This window comes from Aegilops tauschii, chromosome 7 (assembly GCF_002575655.3).
Source record: "Aegilops tauschii subsp. strangulata cultivar AL8/78 chromosome 7, Aet v6.0, whole genome shotgun sequence".
Taxonomy (NCBI): domain Eukaryota; kingdom Viridiplantae; phylum Streptophyta; class Magnoliopsida; order Poales; family Poaceae; genus Aegilops; species Aegilops tauschii.
In genome coordinates this window covers 161,191,403-161,213,240 of record NC_053041.3, presented here as the reverse complement: position 1 = coordinate 161,213,240, position 21,838 = coordinate 161,191,403, and positions in this window count along the sequence as shown.

Here is a 21,838-nt window from a genome sequence, read left to right as displayed (position 1 = left end):
TCCACCGCCCATTGGCACTTCTCATTCCTCCCCCCATTTCATCCATGGCACCTCTCATTCCTTCTATCATCATGTTTTTCATGCATTTGCTTCTTCATGATCGTTTCATCACGACAAAGCTCGACATACGTCTTTGCTTTGGGGTCGAGGAGGTTATTTGTGTCCATGAACATAAACTTGAGTGCCTTCTCCTCCATCATCTTGAGCTCTTCGGCCGCCACCTTTCTCTCCTCTAGTTCAACCTTTCTCTCGTTGGTCACCGCCCTCAGCCACTCGGCTTCCCCCTCTCCTCCATTTGTTTTAACTTCAACATTTTTTTTCTTCGGCATACTCTTTCCTCACAATGACAATGACGTCAAATCCTTCTTTAAGATCATTGTCTCCAGCCTTTGAATTGTTTACTTTTGTACTTCCATCCGCCCTATATTATTTGGTCGCCTAGTGAGGAGTGGGGCGCCTTCTCTCCTCCTCGCCACCACCACCATCATCCTCATGATCGACAACCAAACTTTACTTCTTCGTAGCATAAAAAACTTGTCGATTCTTCCACTTCTCCTCATTCTTGAGCTCTTTGTAGCAATGATGAAAAATGAAGGCTTTTTCTTTCTTTTTTCTCTTCTCTCCGTTCTTGCTTCTTTCTCAAAAAAAAAACCTTGCACAATCGTTTTCTTCAACAAAACAACAAAAGTACCATCATCAAATTAGGAACATCCAAGCAACAAAGTACACAAAGGTAACAAGCAATTACCATGTCACTATCACTGCAACCACTAGGGTTCATGCGATCAACATTGGCCAATATACCCGCCCACTTTTAGCATTCGCCGTTTATGGTGCCCCAACGTTGACGAATAGAATCCCTCGGTCGAAAGTGGCCACTAGTGTTGCGCTCATCGAAGAATTCTTTGATGCAGTCCCAATAGGTGGTGGCGGCTTGGTCAGTCCCCGTGGATGCATCAAGAGAGATTCGCTTACATGCGATACAAATCAACACAACTTCGGCGTTGGTATAATTTGTGATTCTTCCTTCAACAAAGCCCTCGTCGTCCATGTCAAGATTATCATCATCAAATTGAGTATCATATTCTTGTGATGCATAAATAATCTTCGTTGTGACATTTTTTATGCACATGAATGCTTCATCATAAAGACTACAAATGGGTGTACACGCAATCTCACATTCTATTTGTATAGGAAATAAAAATAAAGAGATTTTTAAAACTTTGCGACATTTCATCAATCACGTTGGAAGCGGTGGCCACGGGCATGGCCGAGTCTTACTCCATGGGCGGCGGCGTGGCTTGCAGTGGCGGAGGAGGAGGCGGCCCATGTTCCACGACAGTTGTCGCGGCCACCGACGACATCGAATCGGTTGAAGCAGTCGCGGCCGCCTTCGTCTTCTTCGCTGCCCGAGATGGAGCCGTGGCGGGGTTGCACGCCGCCACTGCAGGGTTTGGCCGCCGCCTACTTCTTCGTCGACGACGCACCGTTTCCTGCGGCGGCGACCAGTTGAGGTAGGGCAAACTTGACGTGGCGGGATGGGGCGGCATGGCGCCGGCGGGGTGGGGGAAGGTCATAGTTGAGGGAGTCCTGGATTAGGGAGTCCCCGGGCGTCCGGGCTATGTGACATGGGCTGGACTGGTGGGCCGTGAAGATACAAGATAGAAGGCCTTCCCCCGTGTCCGGATGGGACTCTCCTTTGCGTGGATGGCAAGCTTGGCGTTCGGATGTGTAGTTTCCTTTCTCTGTAAACCGACTTTGTACAACCCTAGGCCCCTCCGGTGTCTATATAAGTCGGAGGGTTTAGTCCGTAGAGGCAATCATATCATACAGGCTAGACATCTAGGGTTTAGCCATTACGATCTCGAGGTAGATCAACTCTTGTAACCCCTATACTCATCAAAGTCAATCAAGCAGGAAGTAGGGTATTACCTCCAATAAGAGGACCCGAACCTGGGTAAACATCGTGTCCCCTGCCTCCTGTTACCTTCGATCCACAGACGCATAGTTCGGGACCCCCTACCCGAGATCGTCCGGGTTTGACACCGACATTGGTGCTTTCATTAAGAGTCCCATTGTGCCGTCAACAGAAGGTTCGATGGCTCGTTTGATCATCTAGAACGATGCTATTTCGAGGAAGACTTTTCTCCCCGGACAAATTTTCGTGTTCGGTGGCTTCGCGCTACATGCCTACTCGATTGGCCACCTTGAACAGATCGACAGCTACGCCCCTGGTCATCAAATCATTTTTGGAAATTTGAACTATGTCGCTGATATCCGAGGAGACTTGATCTTCGAAGGGTTCGCGGCCCCAACCACCGCTCTGGCCTTAGATCCAGAGCAGACTACCGGGTCCGAAGATGGGAGTTTAGAGCCCGCCGGACTCTCTGCAATTATGGAGCTCGCTGCCGAAGATCCGGAGGGACTGCGTCATCGGCAAGCCCGGAGTCAAACCGGGCTCCCCTTGTCATTGAAAGGCCGGACTCGCCCCCGGACACCCGCTCCGAACTCTCGAGGTCCACGTCAAGTGAGCATAGCCAGGAGGCTCCTGCCCCGCCTAGCTCCATGGACTCTCGCTTCCCCGTCCAAACCTTGCTTTTGAACGAGGCCCTGGAACTAATGCGATCCCTCGCCATTACAGAGGAATCACCTCTGAACTACGCTCAACCCGGACTAGGGGCTGAAAGCGGGGAATTTTACGTCCCACCCACCACCCACTTCATAGCCACTGTCGAGGACTTAACCAACATACTGGACTACGCATCCGAAGACATCGACGATATGAACGACGATGCCGAAGACGAACAAGGCCAAGACTCGTCGTTTACTGGACATTGGACGGCCACCTCCACATATGACGTGTATATGGTGGACACACCCAAAGAAGATGATGGTGACGGAAGGAAGGATCCAGTCGAGGACGAGCCTGTCAAGGCACCACCAAAGCGTCGACGTCACCGGCGCGTTCAAAACCGCGTCGCGAAAAAGACAGTAATACCGACACCGGAGATAGTAACACTCCGGAGAATGCTGAAGACCCCGAAGCCCCCGTCGAACCAACATCCGAACAGGATGATTGGGAGGAGGGGCAAGTTAACCCCGACGATCCGGTCGGGAACGATGACTCGGAGGATAGTAATTATCTACCACTCTCCGAGGATGATGTGAGCCTCGGCGACGAAGACTTCATCGTGCCAGAGGAACCACTTGAGCAGGAGCGCTTTAAGCGCCAACTAATCGCCACTGCGAGAAGCCTAAAAAAGAAGCAACAACAGCTCCAAGCCAAACAGGATACACTCAACGACAGATGGACCCAGGACCTAGCGGCCGAAGAGTATGGCCTTCAACGCCCAGCAAAGAGTTATCCGAAGCGTCGGCTACTGATGACCCACAAGTATAGGGGATCTATCGTAGTCCTTTCGATAAGTAAGAGTGTCAAACCCAACGAGGAGCAGAAGGAAATGATAAGCGGTTTTCAGTAAGGTATTCTTTGCAAGCACTGAAATTATCGGTAACAGATAGTTTTGTGATAAGGTAATTTGTAACGGGTAACAAGTAATGAAAGTAAATAAGGTGCAGCAAGATGGCCCAATCGTTTTTGTAGCAAAGGACAAGCCTGGACAAACTCTTATATAGAGAAAAGCGCTCCCCATGACACATGGGAATTATTGTCAAGCTAGTTTTCATCACGCTCATATGATTCGCGTTCGTTACTTTGATAATTTGGTATGTGGGTGGACCAGTGCTTGGGTGCTGTCCTTTCTTAGACAAGCATCCCACTTATGATTAACCCCTATTGCAAGCATCCGCAACTACAAAAGAAGTATTAAGGTAAACCTAACCATAGCATGAAACATATGGATCCAAATCAGCCCCTTACGAAGCAACTCATAAACTAGGGTTTAAGCTTCTGTCACTCTAGCAACCCATCATCTACTTATTAGTTCCCAATGCCTTCCTCTAGGCCAAAACAATGGTGAAGTGTCATGTAGTCGACGTTCACATAACACCACTAGAGGAAAGACAACATACATCTCATCAAAATATCGAACGAATACCAAATTCACATGACTACTTATAGCAAGACTTCTCCCATGTCCTCAGGAACAAACGTAACTACTCACAAATCATATTCATGTTCATAATCAGAGGAGTATTAATATGCATAAAGGATCTGAACATATGATCTTCCACCAAATAAACCAACTAGCATCAACTACAAGGAGTAATCAACACTAGTAGCAACCCACAGGTACCAATCTAAGGCTTTGGGACAAAGATTGGATACAAGAGATGAACTGGGGTTTGAGAGGAGATGGTGCTGGTGAAGATGTTGATGGATATTGACCCCCTCCCGATGAGAGGATCGTTGGTGATGACGATGGCGATGATTTCCCCCTCCCGGAGGGAAGTTTCCCCGGTAGAACAGCTCTGCCGGAGCCCTAGATTGGTTCCGCCAAGGTTCCGCCTCGTGGCGGCGGAGTTTCTTCCCGAAAGCTTGCTTATGATTTTTTCCAGGGTAAAAGACTTCATATAGCAGAAGATGGGCACCGGAGGCCTGCCAGGGGGCCCACGAGACAAGGGGGCGCACCCCCCACCCTCGTGGCCAGGGTGTGGGCCCCCTCTAGTGGATTCTTTCGCCAGCATTTTTTATTAATTCCAAAAATAACTTTCGTGAAGTTTCAGGACTTTTGGAGCTGTGCAGAATAGGTCTGTAATATTTTCTCCTTTTCCAGCCCAGATTTCCAGCTGCCGGCATTTTCCCTCTTCATGTAAACCTTGTAAAATAAGAGAGAGAATAGGCATAAGTATTGTGACATAATGTGTAATAACAACCCATAATGCAATAAATATTGATATAAAAGCATGATGCAAAATGGACGTATCAACTCCCCCAAGCTTAGACCTCGCTTGTCCTCAAGCGGAAGCCGATAACAATAAATATGTCCCCATGTTTAGAGATAGAGGTGTCGATAAAATAAAATACGGACATGAGGGCATCATGATCATTCTTATAACAGCAACATATATATATATTGTCATATGATTTCTTATGCTCAAGTAATAATCTATTCACAATGTCAAGTATGAATCAGAAACTTCATTGAGAACCAACAAACTATAATCTCAGTCATTGAAGCAATTGCAATTTATCATAACATCGGAAAGAGTCAATATAAGAGCTTTTTAGCAAGTCCACATACTCAACTATCATTTAGTCTTTCACAATTGCTAACACTCACGCAATACTTATGGGTATGGAGTTTTAATCGGACACAGAGAAAGATAGGGGCTTATACTGTTGCCTACCAACCTTTTACCTCAAGGGTAATGTCAACAATAATAATTCATGCTAACTTACATCCAATTGGATATATATATCAGGATCTTTCCAACACAAGGTGCTTGCCAAAGGATAAAATGTAAAAAGGAAAGGTGAAGATCACCATGACTCTTGCATAAGGTAAGAGACAAGAATAAAAGATAGGCCCTTCACAGAGGGAAGCAGAGGTTGTCATGTGCTTTTATGGTTGGATGCACGAAATCTTAATGCAAAAGAACGTCACTTTATATTGCCACTTGTGAAATGGACCTTTATTATGCAGTCTGTCGCTTTTATTTCTTCCACATCACAAGATCGTATAAAGCTTATTTTCTCCACACTAATAAATCATACATATTTAGAGAGCAATTTTTATTGCAATACAACATGACAACTTACTTGAAGGATCTTACTCAATCCATAGGTATATATGGTGGACTCTCATGGCAAAACTGGGTTTAAGGGTATTAGGAAGCACAAGTAGTATCTCTACTCGGTGAAAAGAATTTGGCTAGCATGAGGGGGAAAGGCAAGCTCAACATGTTGGATGATCAATGACAATATACTTTATTTCGGGTATAAGAAAACATAACCCATTATGTTGTCTTCCTTGTCCAACATCAACTCTTTAGCATGTCATATTTTAATGAGTGCTCACAATCATAAAAGATGTCCAAGATAGTATATTTATATGTGAAAACCTCTCTTTCTTTATTACTTCCTATTAATTGCAACGATGACCAAAACTATGTTTGTCAACTTTCAACAACTTTCATTCATCATACCCTTTATATGTGAAGTCATTACTCTCCATAAGATCAATATGATCTCTTTACTTCTTTTTATTCTTTCTTTATCTTTAAATCCCTCACGATCATAGCAAGATAATCAAGCCCTTGACTCAAAACTAATCTTTATTATATATAGCTCACGGACTCGATTACATAGAAGGATCATGAAGCAAAACTCAAAACTAAATCGTACTAAAACTTTATTCTACTAGATCAAGATATTACCAAAAGGATCGAACTAAGAAAAAACGGTAAAGATAGGAGTGTGATGGTGATACGATACCGGGGCATCTCCCCCAAGCTTGGCAGTTGCCAAGGGGAGTGCCCATACCCATATGATTATGTCTCTTTTGATGGTGAAGGAGCTGGAGGTGATGATGGATAGTCGCACATCAAGCGTAGGAGGTCCTCCAATTTGCGGATAATGCCCTTGAGTGCGATGATATGCTCCTTCAACAAAATATTTTCACGTGTGAGATACTTGTTTTGTATATGAGCTAACTCAATCATCTTGAAAGCTTCGATCTTAGTTGGGGTAAGAAGATTGTGATCAAGTTGAAGGATGTCTTCTGCTGTCGGAACTTGGTCCTCCATGGCCTTCTTGATCCCATCATCCTTGTTGATCTTCCCGGGTTCTTCTCTCTTCAGCTCTATCTTCATTAGCCAAGCATCATTGTCACCATTGTTGGAGGAGGGGGACGACATGATGCCTGGCCTTGACAACCTTGGCAGAAAACAGCTCGAAACGAAAACAAAGGATATTTGCGTGGTACAGTGGTCAAAACCTTCGGGAGATTATATAATGAATTTTTACCGACCAAAAGAAGTATCGTGCAAGAAAACGGAGTCCGGAGGGCACACGAGGTGCCCACGAGGCAGGGGGCGCGCCCTCCACCCTCGTGGAAGCCTCGTGTCCTTCCCGGACTACTTCTTATTTTCCTATTTTCTTAAATATTCCAAAACGGAGAAAAATTGCCACTAGAACTGTTTTGGAGTCGGTTTACTTACCGTACCACATACCTATTCCTTTTCGGAGTCTGGAACGTTCTGGAAAGTGTCCCTTATGTATTCCTCCGGGGTTACGGTTTCAATAACATTAGTTTCAACATTTATAGGATTACGTGAGATATAATGTTTGATTCTTTGACCGTTCACCACCTTCGGATTTGTGCCTTCGAAGTTGTTGATTTTTATGGCACCGGAACAATAGACCTCCTCGATAACGTAAGGACCTTCCCATTTAGAGAGAAGTTTTCCTGCAAAAAATCTTAAACGAGAGTTGAATAGCAACACATAATCACCTACATTAAACTCACGCTTTTGTATCCTTTTGTCATGCCATCTTTTAAGTTTTTCTTTAAACAGTTTGGCATTCTCATAAGCTTGGGTTCTCCATTCATCAAGTGAGCTAATGTCAAATAGCCTCTTCTCACCGGCAACTTTGAAATCATAATTGAGCTCTTTAATGGCCCAATATGCCTTATGTTCTAGTTCGAGAGGTAAATGACATGCTTTTCCATAAACCATTTTACACGGAGACATACCCATATGATTTTTATATGCAGTTCTATAGGCCCATAACGCATCATCAAGTTTCTTGGACCAACATTCTTTCTAGATCTGTTGACAGTCTTTTGCAAAATTAATTTGAGCTCTCTATTACTCAATTCTACTTGACCACTAGACTATGGGTGATATGGGGATGCAATTCTATGATTAACATCATACTTAGCAAGCATTTTACGAAAAGCACCATGAATAAAATGTGAACCACCATCAGTCATTAAATATCTAGGGACTCCAAACCTCGGAAAATAACTTCTTTAAGCATCTTAATAGAGGTGTTATGATCAGCACTACTAGTTGGAATAGCTTCTACCCACTTAGTAATGTAATCAACAGCAACTAAAATATGTGTATACCCATTAAAGGAAGGAAACGGTCCCATGTAATCAAAACCCCAAACATCAAATGGTTCAATAACATGAATAATTCATAGGCATTTCTTGGCGTCTACTAATATTACAAATTCTTTGACATTCATCACAAGATAAGACAAACTTACGGGCATCTTTGAAGAGAGTAGGCCAATAAAAACCGGATTGCAATACCTTATGCGCAGTTCTATCTCCAGCGTGGTGTCCTCCATAAGCTTCGGAGTGGCACTTGCGTAGGATCTGTTCCTGTTCATGCTCAGGTATACATCGTCTAATAACACCATCTACTCCTTCTTTATAAAGGTGTGGGGTCATCCCAGAAGTAATGTATTAAATCATAGAAAAACTTTTTCTTTTGCTGGTATGTGAAACTAGGTGGTATAAATTTAGCAACAATTTAATTAGCATAATCAGCATACCATGGAGCAGTGCGAGAAGCATTTATGACAGCTAATTGTTCATCAGGAAAGCTATCATCAATAGGTAGTGGGTCATCAAGAACATTCTCTAACCTAGACAAGTTGTCTACAACGGGGTTCTCAGCTCCCTTTCTATCAATAATATGCAAGTCAAATTCTTGTAGCAAGAGAACCCATCTAATAAGTCTAGGCTTAGCATCTTTCTTTTCCATAAGGTATTTAATAGCAGCATGATCAGTGTGAACAGTTACTTTAGAATCAACAATATAAGGTCGGAACTTATCACAAGCAAATACAACAACTAAAAATTCTTTTTCAGTAGTAGCATAATTTCTTTGGGCACTGTCTAGAGTTTTACTAGCATATTGAATAACATTTAATTTCTTATCAACTCTTTGCCCTAGAACAGCACCTACAACATAATCACTAGCATCACACATAATTTCAAAGGGTAAATTCCAATCAGGTGGCTGAACAATAGGTGCAAAAATCAATGCTTTCTTAAGTATTTCAAATGCTTCAACACAATCATCATCAAAGACAAAAGGAATATCTTTTTGTAAGAGATTAGTCAGAGGCCTAGAAATTTTTGAGAAGTCCTTAATGAACCTCCTATAAAAACCGGCATGACCAAGGAAACTTCTTATACCTTTAATGTCCTTGGGACACGACATCTTTTCAATAGCATCAACTTTAGCTTTGTCAACTTCAATACCTCTTTCCGAAATTTTATGTCCCAAGACAATACCTTCATTAACCATAAAGTGGCACTTCTCCCAATTCAAGACAAGGTTAGTTTCTTCACATCTCTGCAAAACTTGATCAAGGTTGCTCAAGCAATCATCAAAAGAAGTTCCATATACAGAGAAATCATCCATGAAAACCTCAACAATCTTTTCACAAAAATCAGAGAATATAGCCATCATGCATCTTTGAAAGGTAGCAGGTGCATTACATAAACCAAAAGGCATACGTCTATAAGCAAAGGTACCGAAAGGACAAGTAAAAGTGGTCTTTTCTTGATCCTCTTTTGACACAGGTATTTGAGAGAAACCGGAATAACCATCTAGAAAGCAAAAATGTGTATGTTTGGATAATCTTTCTAGCATTTGATCAATAAAAGGTAAAGGGTAGTGATCCTTTTTAGTAGCTTTATTTAATTTGCGGAAATAAATTACCATTCTATAATCTGTAATAATTCTTTGTGGGATCAATTCATCTTTATCATTAGGAACAACAGTAATACCTCCCTTCTTAAGGACACAATGGACAGGACTTACCCACTGACTATCAGCAACGGGATAGATTATACCTGCCTCCAGAAGCTTTAGTATTTCTTTTCTTACCACTTCTTTCATCTTAGGATTTAACCGTCGTTGGTGATCAACAACTGGTTTAGCGTCCTTCTCCAATTTTATTTTGTGCTGGCATAAAGTGGGACTAATGCCCTTAAGATCATCAAGAGTATATCCAATAGCAGCACAGTGCTTCTTCAGAGTTTTCAATAATTTCTTTTCTTCATGCTCTGAAAGGTTAGCACTAATAATAATAGGATATATCTTCTTTTCATCAAGATAAGCATATTTAAGAGTATCGGGTAATGGTTTAAGCTCGAACACGGGATCACCCTTGGGTGGAGGGGGATCCCCTAGTATTTCAACAGGCAAGTTGTGTTTCAAAATAGGTCCCTGTTTAAAGAATACCTCATCTATTTCCCTTCTTTCATTCATAAACATATCATTTTCGTGGTCTAGCAAATATTGTTCTAAAGGGTCATTAGGAGGCACGGCAATAGAAGCAAGACCAATAATTTCATCTTTACTAGGCAATCCCTCGTCACGGGGTTGTCTATGAAATTTAGCAAAGTTAAACTCATGAGACATATCCCCCAAACCAATAGTAACAGCATCCTTTTCGCAATCTATCCTAGCATTAACAGTATTCAAGAAGGGTCTACCAAATATGATGGGACAAAAGCTATCTTGTGGGGAACCAAGAACAAGAAAATCAGCAGGATATTTAACTTTCCCACATAAGACTTCAACATCTCTAACAATCCCAACTGGTGAAATAGTGTCTCTATTGGCAAGCTTAATTGTAACATCAATTTCTTCTATCTCAGCAGGTGCAATATCATGCATAATTTCTTTGTATAAGGAATGAGGTATTGCACTTGCACTAGCACCCATATCACATAAGCCATGATAACAATGATCTCCTATTTTAACAGAAATAACAGGCATGCCTACAACAGGTCTATGTTTATTTTTAGTGTCAGGTCTAGCAATTCTAGCAGTTTCCTCACAGAAGTAAATAACATGCCCATCAATATTATCAGCCAAGAGATCTTTAACCATAACAATACTAGGTTCAACTTTAATTTGCTCAGGGGGTTTGGGTGTCTTAATATTACTTTTATTGACCACAGTTGAAGCTTTAGCATGATCCTTTATTCTAACAGGGAAAGGTGGTTTCTCAATATAAGCAGTAGGAACGACATGATCATTATAAGTGATAGTCTTTTCTTCAACTTTAATAGGTGCAACTACTTTTACTTCAATGGGAGGATTATATTTAAACCACTTCTCCTTAGGGAGATCAACATGAGTAGCAAAGGATTCACAGAAAGAAGCTACTATCTCAGAGTCAAGTCCATATTTAGTGCTAAATTCACGGAAAACATTGGTATCCATAAAAGATTTAACACAATCAAACTTAGGTGTTATACCTTACTCCTTACCTTCGTCGAGGTCCCAATCGTCAGAGTTGCGTTTAATTCTTACCAATAAATCCCATTTGAATTCAATAGTCTTCATCATAAAAGAGCCAATACAAGAAATTTCGAGCATGGAATGATTATTGAGAGAAAGCCGAGCATAAATTTTTTGAATAATAATTTCTCTTGAGAGCTCATGATTGGGGCATGAATATAACATTGACTTAAGCCTCCCCCAAGCTTGAGAGATGTTTTCTCCTTCGCGAGGCCAAAAATTATATATATAATTACGATCACGATGAACAAGATGCATAGGATAAAACTTCTGATGAAATTCCAATTTCAATCGGTTGTAGTTCCATGATCCTATATCATCACATAGCCTAAACCATGTCAATGCCTCTCCCTTCAAAGATAAAGGGAAGACCTTCTTCTTGATAACATCCTCGGGCATACCTGTAAGCTTAAATAATCCACAAACTTCATCCACGTAGATTAGGTGTAAATCGGGATGCAATGTTCCATCACCTGTGAAAGTATTAGCTAGCAGTTTCTCTATCATACCCGAAGGAATTTCAAAGTAAACATTTTCAGTAGGTTCAGTAGGTTGAGGAGCAACTCTTTGCTCTACTGGTCGGGGTGAAGATACGCCGAACAGGCCCCTCAAAGGATTACTTTCCATAGTAACAAGTGACAGTAAATTTCAGCACACTATATAAATTTTTCCTTACCAAATTCCACCTACCAAAGGCGCTTCACTCCCCGGCAATGGCGCCAGAAAAGAGTCTTGATGACCCACAAGTATAGGGTATCTATCATAGTCCTTTCGATAAGTAAGAGTGTCGAACCCAACGAGGAGCAGAAGGAAATGATAAGCGGTTTTCAGTAAGGTATTCTCTGCAAGCACTGAAATTATCGGTAACAGATAGTTTTGTGATAAGGTAATTTGTAACGGGTAACAAGTAATGAAAGTAAATAAGGTGCAGAAAGATGGCCCAATCCTTTTTTAGCAAAGGACAAGCCCGGACAAACTCTTATATAGAGAAAAGCGCTCCCGATGACACATGGGAATTATCGTCAAGCTAGTTTTCATCACGCTCATATGATTCGCGTTCGTTACTTTGATAATTTGGTATGTGTGTGGACCGGTGCTTGGGTGCTGTCCTTTCTTGGACAAGCATCCCACTTATGATTAACCCCTATTGCAAGCATCCGCAACTACAAAAGAAGTATTAAGGTAAACCTAACCATAGCATGAAACATATGGGTCCAAATCAGCCCCTTACGAAGCAACTCATAAACTAGGGTTTAAGCTTCTGTCACTCTAGCAACCCATCATCTACTTATTACTTCCCAATGCCTTCCTCTAGGCCCAATCAATGGTGAAGTGTCATGTAGTCGACGTTCACATAACACCACTAGAGGAAAGACAACATACATCTCATCAAAATATCGAACGAATACCAAATTCAGATGACTACTTATAGCAAGACTTCTCCCATGTCCTCAGGAACAAACGTAACTACTCACAAATCATATTCATGTTCATAATCAAAGGAGTATTAATATGCATAAAGGATCTAAACATATGATCTTCCACCAAATAAACCAACTAGCATCAACTACAAGGAGTAATCAACACTCCTAGCAACCCACAGGTACCAATCTGAGGCTTTGGGACAAAGATTGGATACAAGAGATGAACTAGGGTTTGAGAGGAGATGGTGCTGGTGAAGATGTTGATGGAGATTGACCCCCTCCCAATGAGAGGATCGTTGGTGATGACGATGATTTCCCCCTCCCAAAGGGAAGTTTCCCCGGCAGAACAGCTCTGTCGGAGCCCTAGATTGGTTCCGCCAAGGTTCCGCCTCGTGGCGGCGGATTTTCTTCCCGAAAGCTTGCTTATGATTTTTTTTCAGGGTAAAAGACTTCATATAGCAGAAGATGGGTACCAGAGGCCTGCCGGGGGCCCACGAGATAGGGGGGCGCGCCCAGGGGTAGGGCGCGCCCCCCACCCTCGTGGCCAGGGTGTGGGCCCCCTCTAGTGGATTCTTTTGCCAGTATTTTTTATTAATTCCAAAAATAACTTCCGTGAAGTTTCAGGACTTTTGGAGCTGTGCATAATAGGTTTCTTATATTTGCTCCTTTTCCAGCCTAGATTTCCAGCTGCCGGCATTTTCCCTCTTCATGTAAACCTTGTAAAATAAGAGAGATAGGCATAAGTATTGTGACATAATGTGTAATAACAACCCATAATGCAATAAATATCGATATAAAAGCATGATGCAAAATGGACGTATCAGCTACTACCACAGTTTGACGACGAGGCCATCGAGCCAATACCGTCAAGACATGACCGAGTTGATGAACCAGAGCGGCCACCGCGTGGACGGTACAGAGCAGCCACTTAGGCTGAACAGCAGCCCACACCACCCCGCCGTCGAAGCAGAGAGATAGCGGCCCCGGGATACACCTATGATCTACGACAGGACCTGGACAATAGAGCAGGCCAAGCCAGATCAATCTATAGATCAAGGGGGCGTGCCCCAACGCGAGAAGACGGCCATCAGGCCTGGCGCGACAGGCACAACCTCACCCGGGCCGAAAACCGCATACGGACTTCATCCGAACTCCGCCGTGACGTCGCCAGATACAGAGGCGCCGCACACCCCTTATGCTTCACCGATGAGGTAATGGAGCACCAATTCACAGAAGGGTTTAAACCCGTGAACATTGAATCGTACGATGGAACGATAGATCCCGCGGTATGGATCAAAGATTTTCTTCTCCACATCCACATGGCTCGCGGTGATGATCTCCACGCCATCAAGTACCTCCCCCTAAAACTCAAGGGACTAGCACGACACTGGTTAAACAGCCTCCCAGAAAACTCTATTGGTAGCTGGGAAGATTTGGAAGATGCCTTTAGAGACAACTTCCAAGGTACCTATGTTCGGCCCCCAGACGCCGATGACCTCAGTCACATAGTCCAGCAACCCGGAAACTCTAGACCAGGTTCTTAATTAAGAAGAACCAAATTGTCGATTGTTTGGATGCCGAAGCCCTTGCGGCCTTTAAACACAACGTCCGTGATGAGTGGCTCGCCCGACACCTCGGCCAAGAAAAACCAAAGTCTATGGCAGCTCTCACCGCACTCATGACCCACTTTTGCGCGGGAGAAGATAGCTGGTTAGCTCGTAGAAGCAACAACACCAACGACCCTGGTACCTCCGAAACCAGAGATGGCAACGGTAAGCCATGACGCAACAAACATAAGCGTTAAAGCAACAATGAAGATACCAAAGACACGGCGGTCAATGCTGGATTCAGTGGCTCTAAACCCGGTCAGCGGAAGAAGCCATTCAAAGCAAACAAAGATGGTCCATCTAGTTTGGACAGAATACTCGATCGGCCTTGCCAGATTCATGGCACCTCTGACAAGCCTGCCAATCATACCAACAAAAATTCTTGGGTCTTTAAACAGGCCGGTAAGCTAAACACCAAACACAAGGGGAAAGGGCCGTCCAGCAAGGACGACGATGAAGAGCCTTGCCCACCGAACACAGGGGGACAGAAGAAATTTCCCCTTGAGGTAAAAACAGTAAATATGATATATGTTACACATATCCCCAAGAGGGAGCGCAAGCGCGCGCTAAGGGACGTCTACGCCGTAGAGCCGGTCGCCCCAAAATTCAACCCCTGGTCGGCCTGTCCGATCACCTTTGATCGCAGAGACCATCCGACCAGTATCCATCATGGAGGTTCGGCAGCATTGGTCCTCGATCCAATTATCGACGGATTCCATCTCACGCGAGTCCTTATGGACGGCGGCAGCAGTCTTAACCTGCTTTATCAGGATACTATCCGCAAAATGGGTATTGATCCGTCAAGAATCAAACCAACTAAAACTACCTTTAAAGGAGTAATGCCTGGTGTAGAGGCCCGCTGCACGGGCTCAATAACATTGGAAGTGGTCTTCGGCTCGCCGGACAACTTCCAAAGTGAAGACTTGATCTTCGACGTCGTCCCTTTCCGCAACATTTATCACACATTGCTCGGGAGAACTGCCTTCGCCCTCTTCAATACGGTCCCGCATTATGCGTACTTAAAGCTCAAAATGCCTGACCCTGCAGCGTTATTATAGTTAATGGAAACATGAAGCACTCCCTCCATACTGAGGAGCATACCGCGGCCCTTGCAGCGGAAGTACAGGGTGGCCTTATCAAGCCGAATATTACACCAGAGTCAAGCCCCCGGACACTGTCAAACGAGTCTGGTCTACCCTACAGAATGACAGTCCAGCTCGTCCAGAGCTAGAGTAACAATTCGGCCTCCGTCAAAACCCCAAGCTGATTGCGGCATACGTACCGCGCGTACATAACTACGCACTAAAGATACCGTGGGCAAAGACGGAGGCACACTAAAAACAAGGTCCACAATATGGCTCGACCCTATCCGGACCTTCATATTTCCCCCCTTTTTCTTCTTATTTTTATCTTTCAGGCGCTTTACAAACCACATCACTTTTCAATGATACCAAGGGCCCCTTTCCAGGCCCCTTATGTATACTCGATCGTTGATCCTCTCAAAGGATCATACACCAAGGCGAAAAGCGGCGCAGACGTGCGGCAGAGTGTCCAAAGGATCTTCAAGATCATCTTTTCCTTTTTAGGACCTGTATACAGCTTTCCCTTGTTCTCGGCATGTAAAATAGCCTCGATGCTTATGGCATCTTCTGTAAAAATATGTTTTGACGTACCAATCAGACTATAATGGAAACAGTTTCGCCCAACCTTGTTCGGTATTGGTTTATTTCTTAATCTGTCTTCCCCCTTTTCGTCAGATTGGCATATAGACCTCGGCACGACTTAAATCGCCAGGGGCTCTATTCAGCCATATATATTTTCGAAAACAGAAAGTCCGAACACTCTCAGAGTAGACTTCGGCGTCCCAAATACTGCATTATATGCATCAGTTCCGAATCATGTCTTTGGTCAATAGTTGGGTTACCCGGCTCCTGTGTTTAGTACCTTATGTTCCGCTTGTTCGGCTAAGGTAGTAAAGGGAGAACTACTGCGATTGTGTTTCTGGTTCGCCCGGTCAAGCACCTCAGTAGAGAAAGCTGAAGACTAACTGTCATGATGCGGCGAGAGCTGGTCAGCAATTCGGCGACTTACTAAATCTCTAGCGATTTCTTCCGTATTACACGAAGGACTTGCTATCTTCCAGTCACGCGCATAAGGCATCCAAGTTTGGATAGCTGCATACACACTAGGGGCTATCTTACAGTCCCATTGTCAAACTCCTATGGCTAAGTGAGAGTGATAAAGCCGCATAGTCCAATTGCCTGGTTCGCCGCACTAACACCTCCTTTACGGGCCAAGACGTTGGGTCAAGTGTGGTCATGTGCTATTCCGAACACCCCCGTAGTATCTACATGGGGGCTGAAGCCGATGACTGGCAAACTCTCAGGGATAAAAACGGCCGCACAGGAGGAAAAATACTTTAAGATAAAAGGCATAAATATATTACAAAGCCTTGGTTTATAATACAACGTCTGGGAAATTCGGATACATTCACTCGGATATAATGTCCTTCGAGCATTGACCCTCTATCAAACGGGCACCCTCTAGGACGTCTTCAAAATAGCGCTCCGGCTTGCGGTGGTCCTTGCCTCCGTGCGGACCCTCAACTGCCACGACGGCGGCCTTCATCTTCGCCCAGTGCATCTTGACACGGGCAAAGGCCATCCGCGCACCTCTATGCATGCCGAGCGCTTCACAGCCTCAACTCGGGGCAAGGCGTTGCCGAGCCACTTGACCAGGCCGAAGTAGCTGCAAGGAATGGGTCCAGCTGGCCATAGCCGGATTATGATGTCCTTCATGGCCAAACCAGACATCATATGCAGCTCCGCCAGCTGCATCATCTGGTTGTTTAGCAGCGCTGGCCGCTCCGGCGCCTGGTACTGCGACCATAAGAGCTTCTCCGTCGTGTTCCCTTCTTGGGCCCGAAATGTTGTGCGGCGTCGGCAGCACTCCGTGGGAGATCCGCAAAGGCGTCTGGAGCACTCCATAGTCGATTTAGCAAAACATATCTCCGACTGCCAAATATACTCTATAAAAGAAATGGATTACCATCCGCTATTTGTTCGGCTTGCTTGATCTCCTCGCGAGCTGCCCAGGACTCGGTCCGCGCCTCCTTGGCCTCTTGGAGAGCCTTGGCAAATTCGGTTGCCTGGGCCTTATTCTCCTCCTCCAAGGACTCGCACTTGTCGGCGGCGTCCTTGAGCTCTCGCTCCACCTCGGTCACCCTCTCCTCATACTGGCGGCGGGCGACCTGTTCGGCCTTTAAATCCGCAACCGCTTTGTCTGTGGCCGCTTTGCTCGCCTTCGCCTCCTCCTTGGCTTCGGCAAGGGCACTCTTGAGGGCCTCAACCTCGGTCGCGCTGCCTACAGTCATACACATAGCAGCACATGAGCTTACACTCTGAGTTTGCATTACAATTCAGGCTTGTAAGGGATCTTTTAAAAAGTATACCTTGCGCCTCATCGAACCGCTTGTTAACGCGGTCAATCTCATCGTCAGCCAGCTTCTGCTTCCGCTTGAGTTTGGAAACTTCAGCGGACTGGGCAGAAGCCGCTAACAGTGAAGCCTGTTTATCAAAATAGATAAGTATGTTATCTCCGGCGAATATTTGATCCTCTATTCGACCTCTTTTTCAAAAAGCCGAACAGAGTCTCAGGGGCTACTATCTATACACAGGCATATTTTTTGCACATGCAAAAGCTGCTAAGAATATTACATCGCATACCTCAAAGCCTGTTAACAGGCTGGTGAAAGCTTCGTTCAACCAGCTTTTGGTGGAGAACCTTGTCAACCATCGTACCCATCAGGGTACGGTGCTCCTCCAAGACGGAAGCGTTGCGAAGTGCTTCCCTCAAAGTGTCCAGCGCCTCCGGATTGATGGAGGACGCCGGCAGGTACTCCCCCCTACTTCAGAGGGGGCTGCTCGCTTGATTCCGGAGCCGTGTGGGTCTCCGGAATGGTATTCGGCTGGGGACCGGACTGGTCCGGGCCCCCGTTGTCAGTTTCCATGGGGTCTGTGCCTCCCATGTTCTCGGCAGCCGAGGCATTACCCTCTGGCACCGTATCAGCGGCTTTTCGCACCTCTCCCTGGCTCGGAGAGGTACGTTGGGATAACACCTCGGTGTCATCCGCGGCATGTGGCGGGGAGGCTCGCAGAGGCGTTTCGCTCTCCATCATCTCCGGCGCCAAAGAGTTCCCCGAAGACGATGATTGTTGGGGGAGATCACGGGCCGGACTGAAATACATAAATGATATGTTATCCTACAATTTGTAAAAGGCCGAACATATTCATAGTATCTTGGAATACTTACGATGCGGCCAGGGGCTTCGCCCTGGGGCGCCACTGGGGATTGGCTTCGGCATCCGAGTCCAAGCCATCCGAGAGGGATATCTTCCCCCTTTTGGACGCCTCCACCTCTAGGTCGGCGGAGGCCGCCCTCTTCTTCCTCTTCTCCTTGAGGGGAGAATTGCTCTCTTCCTCCTCCTCCTCTTCGTCTTCATCTCCCTCGTGGGAGGAAAGAGCTTCGGTATCTCCGGACACCGCGTCCGAAGTACCTTTACGGCGGAGGCCACTTTTGGCCTCCTTGCCCTTCTTCTTGGCCTTCTTCTCTGGCGCCTGGCACGGCGCTGGGACCAGCATCCTGCTACCTCTTGAGCATGCGTTGGTTTTCCCTTGAAGAGGAAAGGGTGATGCAGCAAAGTAGCGTAAGTATTTCCCTCGGTTTTTGAGAACCAAGGTATCAATCCAGTAGGAGATCAACACGCAAGTCACCTAGTACCTGCACAAACAATCAAGAACCTTGCAACCAACGCGCTAAAGGGTTTGTCAATCCCTTCTCGGTCACTCGCAAAAGTGAGATCTAATAAAGATAATAAGATAAATATTTTTGGTATTTTTGTTGTATAGATTAGAAAGTAAAGATTGCAAAATAGTACACGAGATGCGATATAAATAAAGGAGATGCAATATAATAAGAAAGAGACCCGGGGGCCATAGCTTTCACTAGTGGCTTCTCTCAAGATAGCATATATTACGGTGGGTGAACAAATTACTGCCGAGCAATTGATAGAAAAGCGCATAGTTATGAGAATATCTAGGCAATGATCATGAATATAGGCATCACGTCCGTGTAAAGTAGACCGAAAAGATTCTGCATCTACTACTATTACTCCACACATCAACCGCTATCCAGCATGCATCTAGACTATTAAGTTCATAAGAACAGAGTAACGCATTAAGCAAGATGACATGATGTAGAGGGATAAGCTCAAGCAATATGATATAAACCCCATCTTTTTATCCTCGATGGCAACAATACAATAAGTGTCTTGCTGCCCCTACTATCACTGGGAAAGGACACCGCAAGATTGAACCCGAAGCTAAGCACTTCTCCCATTGCTAGAAAGATCAATCTAGTAGGCCAAACTAAACCGATAATTCGAAGAGACTTGCAAAGATATCAAATCATGCATATAAGAATTCAGAGAAGAACCAAATAATATTCATAGATAATCTTGATCATAAATCCACAATTCATCGGATCTCGGCAAACACACCATATCTCCAAGAACATTGAGGAGAACTTTGTATTGAGAACCAAAGAGAGAGAAGAAGCCATCTAGCTAATAACTCTGGACCCGAAGGTCTGTGGTAAACTACTCACACATCATCGGAGAGGCTATGGTGTTGATGTAGAAGCCCTCCGTGATCGATTCCCCCTCCGGCAGATCACCGGAAAAGGCCCCAAGATGGGTTCTCACGGGTACAGAAGGTTGCGGTGGTGCAAAAGTGGTTTCGTGGCTCCCCCTGATGTTTCTTGGGTATAAGAGTATATATAGGCGAAAGAAGTACGTCGGTGGAGCTCCGTGGGGACCACGAGGGTGGGGGGTGTGCCCTCCTGCCTCGTGGCCGCCTCGCGGAGTTCCAGACTTCAACTCCAAGTCTTCTGGATTGCGTTTGTTCCAAGAAAGATCATCGGGAAGGTTTCATCCAGTTTGGGTTTCGTTGGGTATTCCTTTTCTGCAAAACACTGAAACAGGCAAAAAAACAGAAACTGGCACTGGGCCTTCGGTTAATAGGTTAGTCCAAAAAATAATATAAAAGAGCATATTAAAGCCCATTAAACATCCAAAACGGATAATATAATAGCATGTAACAATAAAAAATTATAGATACGTTGGAGACGTATCAAGCATCCCCAAGCTTAACTCCTGCTTGTCCTCGAGTAGGTAAATGATAAAAACAGAATTTTTGATGTGGAATGCTACCTAACATAATTTTCAATGTAATTCTCTTTATTGTGGCATGAATGTTCACATCCATAAGATTCAAGACAAAAGTTTAGTATTGACATAAAAAACAATAATACTTCAAGCATACTAATAAAGCAATCATGTCTTCTCAAAATAACATGGCCAAAGAAAGTTATCCCTACAAAATCATATAGTCTGGCTATGCTCTATCTTCATCAGACAGAATATTTAAATCATGCACAACCCCGATGACAAGCCAAGCAATTGTTTCATACTTTTGATATCCTCAAACTTTTTCAATCTTCACGCAATACATGAGCGTGAGCCATGGACATAGCACTATAGGTGGAATAGAATGGTGGTTGTGGAGAAGACAAAAAGGAGAAGATAGTCTCACATCAACTAGGCGTATCAACGGGCTATGGAGATGCCCAACAATAGATATCAATGTGAGTGAGTAGGGATTGCCATGCAACGGATGCACTAGAGCTATAAGTGTATGAAAGCTCAACAAAAGAAACTAAGTGGGTGTGCATCCAACTTGCTTGCTCAAGAAGACCTAGGGCAATAGGAAGCCCATCATTGGAATATACAAGCCAAGTTCTATAATGTAAAATTCCCACTAGTATAAAAGTGACAACATAGGAGACTCTCTATCATGAAGATCATGGTGCTACTTTGAAGCACAAGTGTGGTAAAAGGATAGTAGCATTGTCCCTTGTAATGTCCGGATAATCATGCTACAGTAATCTCACGTTAATGATGGCACATCACCTCTGTCACTGTAATTAATCTCGGGTTAATTCAAAACCGTTTCAAATTTAAATCCTAAATAAGTCAAACGACAAAAGTTTTCAAATATTAAAATAAAAATGTTCGGGCTATGTCAATTATTACATCGGTAATTATGGTGAAGTAAACACATTTTTATAAAATGCCTAAATACTTTTTAAATGAATTAAAATAGAAAAGAAATAATGAAAGAAAATACAAAGGGGAGAAACAAACAGAAAAAAAAGAAGAGAAAACCCTCCCCCCCCCACTGGGCCGACTGGCCCAGCTGGCCACCAGGCCGCCCGACCGGCCCACCCCTGCCTCAACCCTCGGGCCGGCCCACCCCGCGCCCCCACTCCCTTATCCCCCCACTCCCCAGGGTCCCGAAACCCTAACCCACCACTCTTCCCCCACGTCGCTCCCCTCCTCCCCCCGATCCAGATCGGATCGGGGCTCGCTCGCACGCGCGCGCCTCGGGCCCGACGACCCCGCCGCATGGACCTCGCCGGCGCCTCTTCCCCACCGGCCTGCTTCCTCCT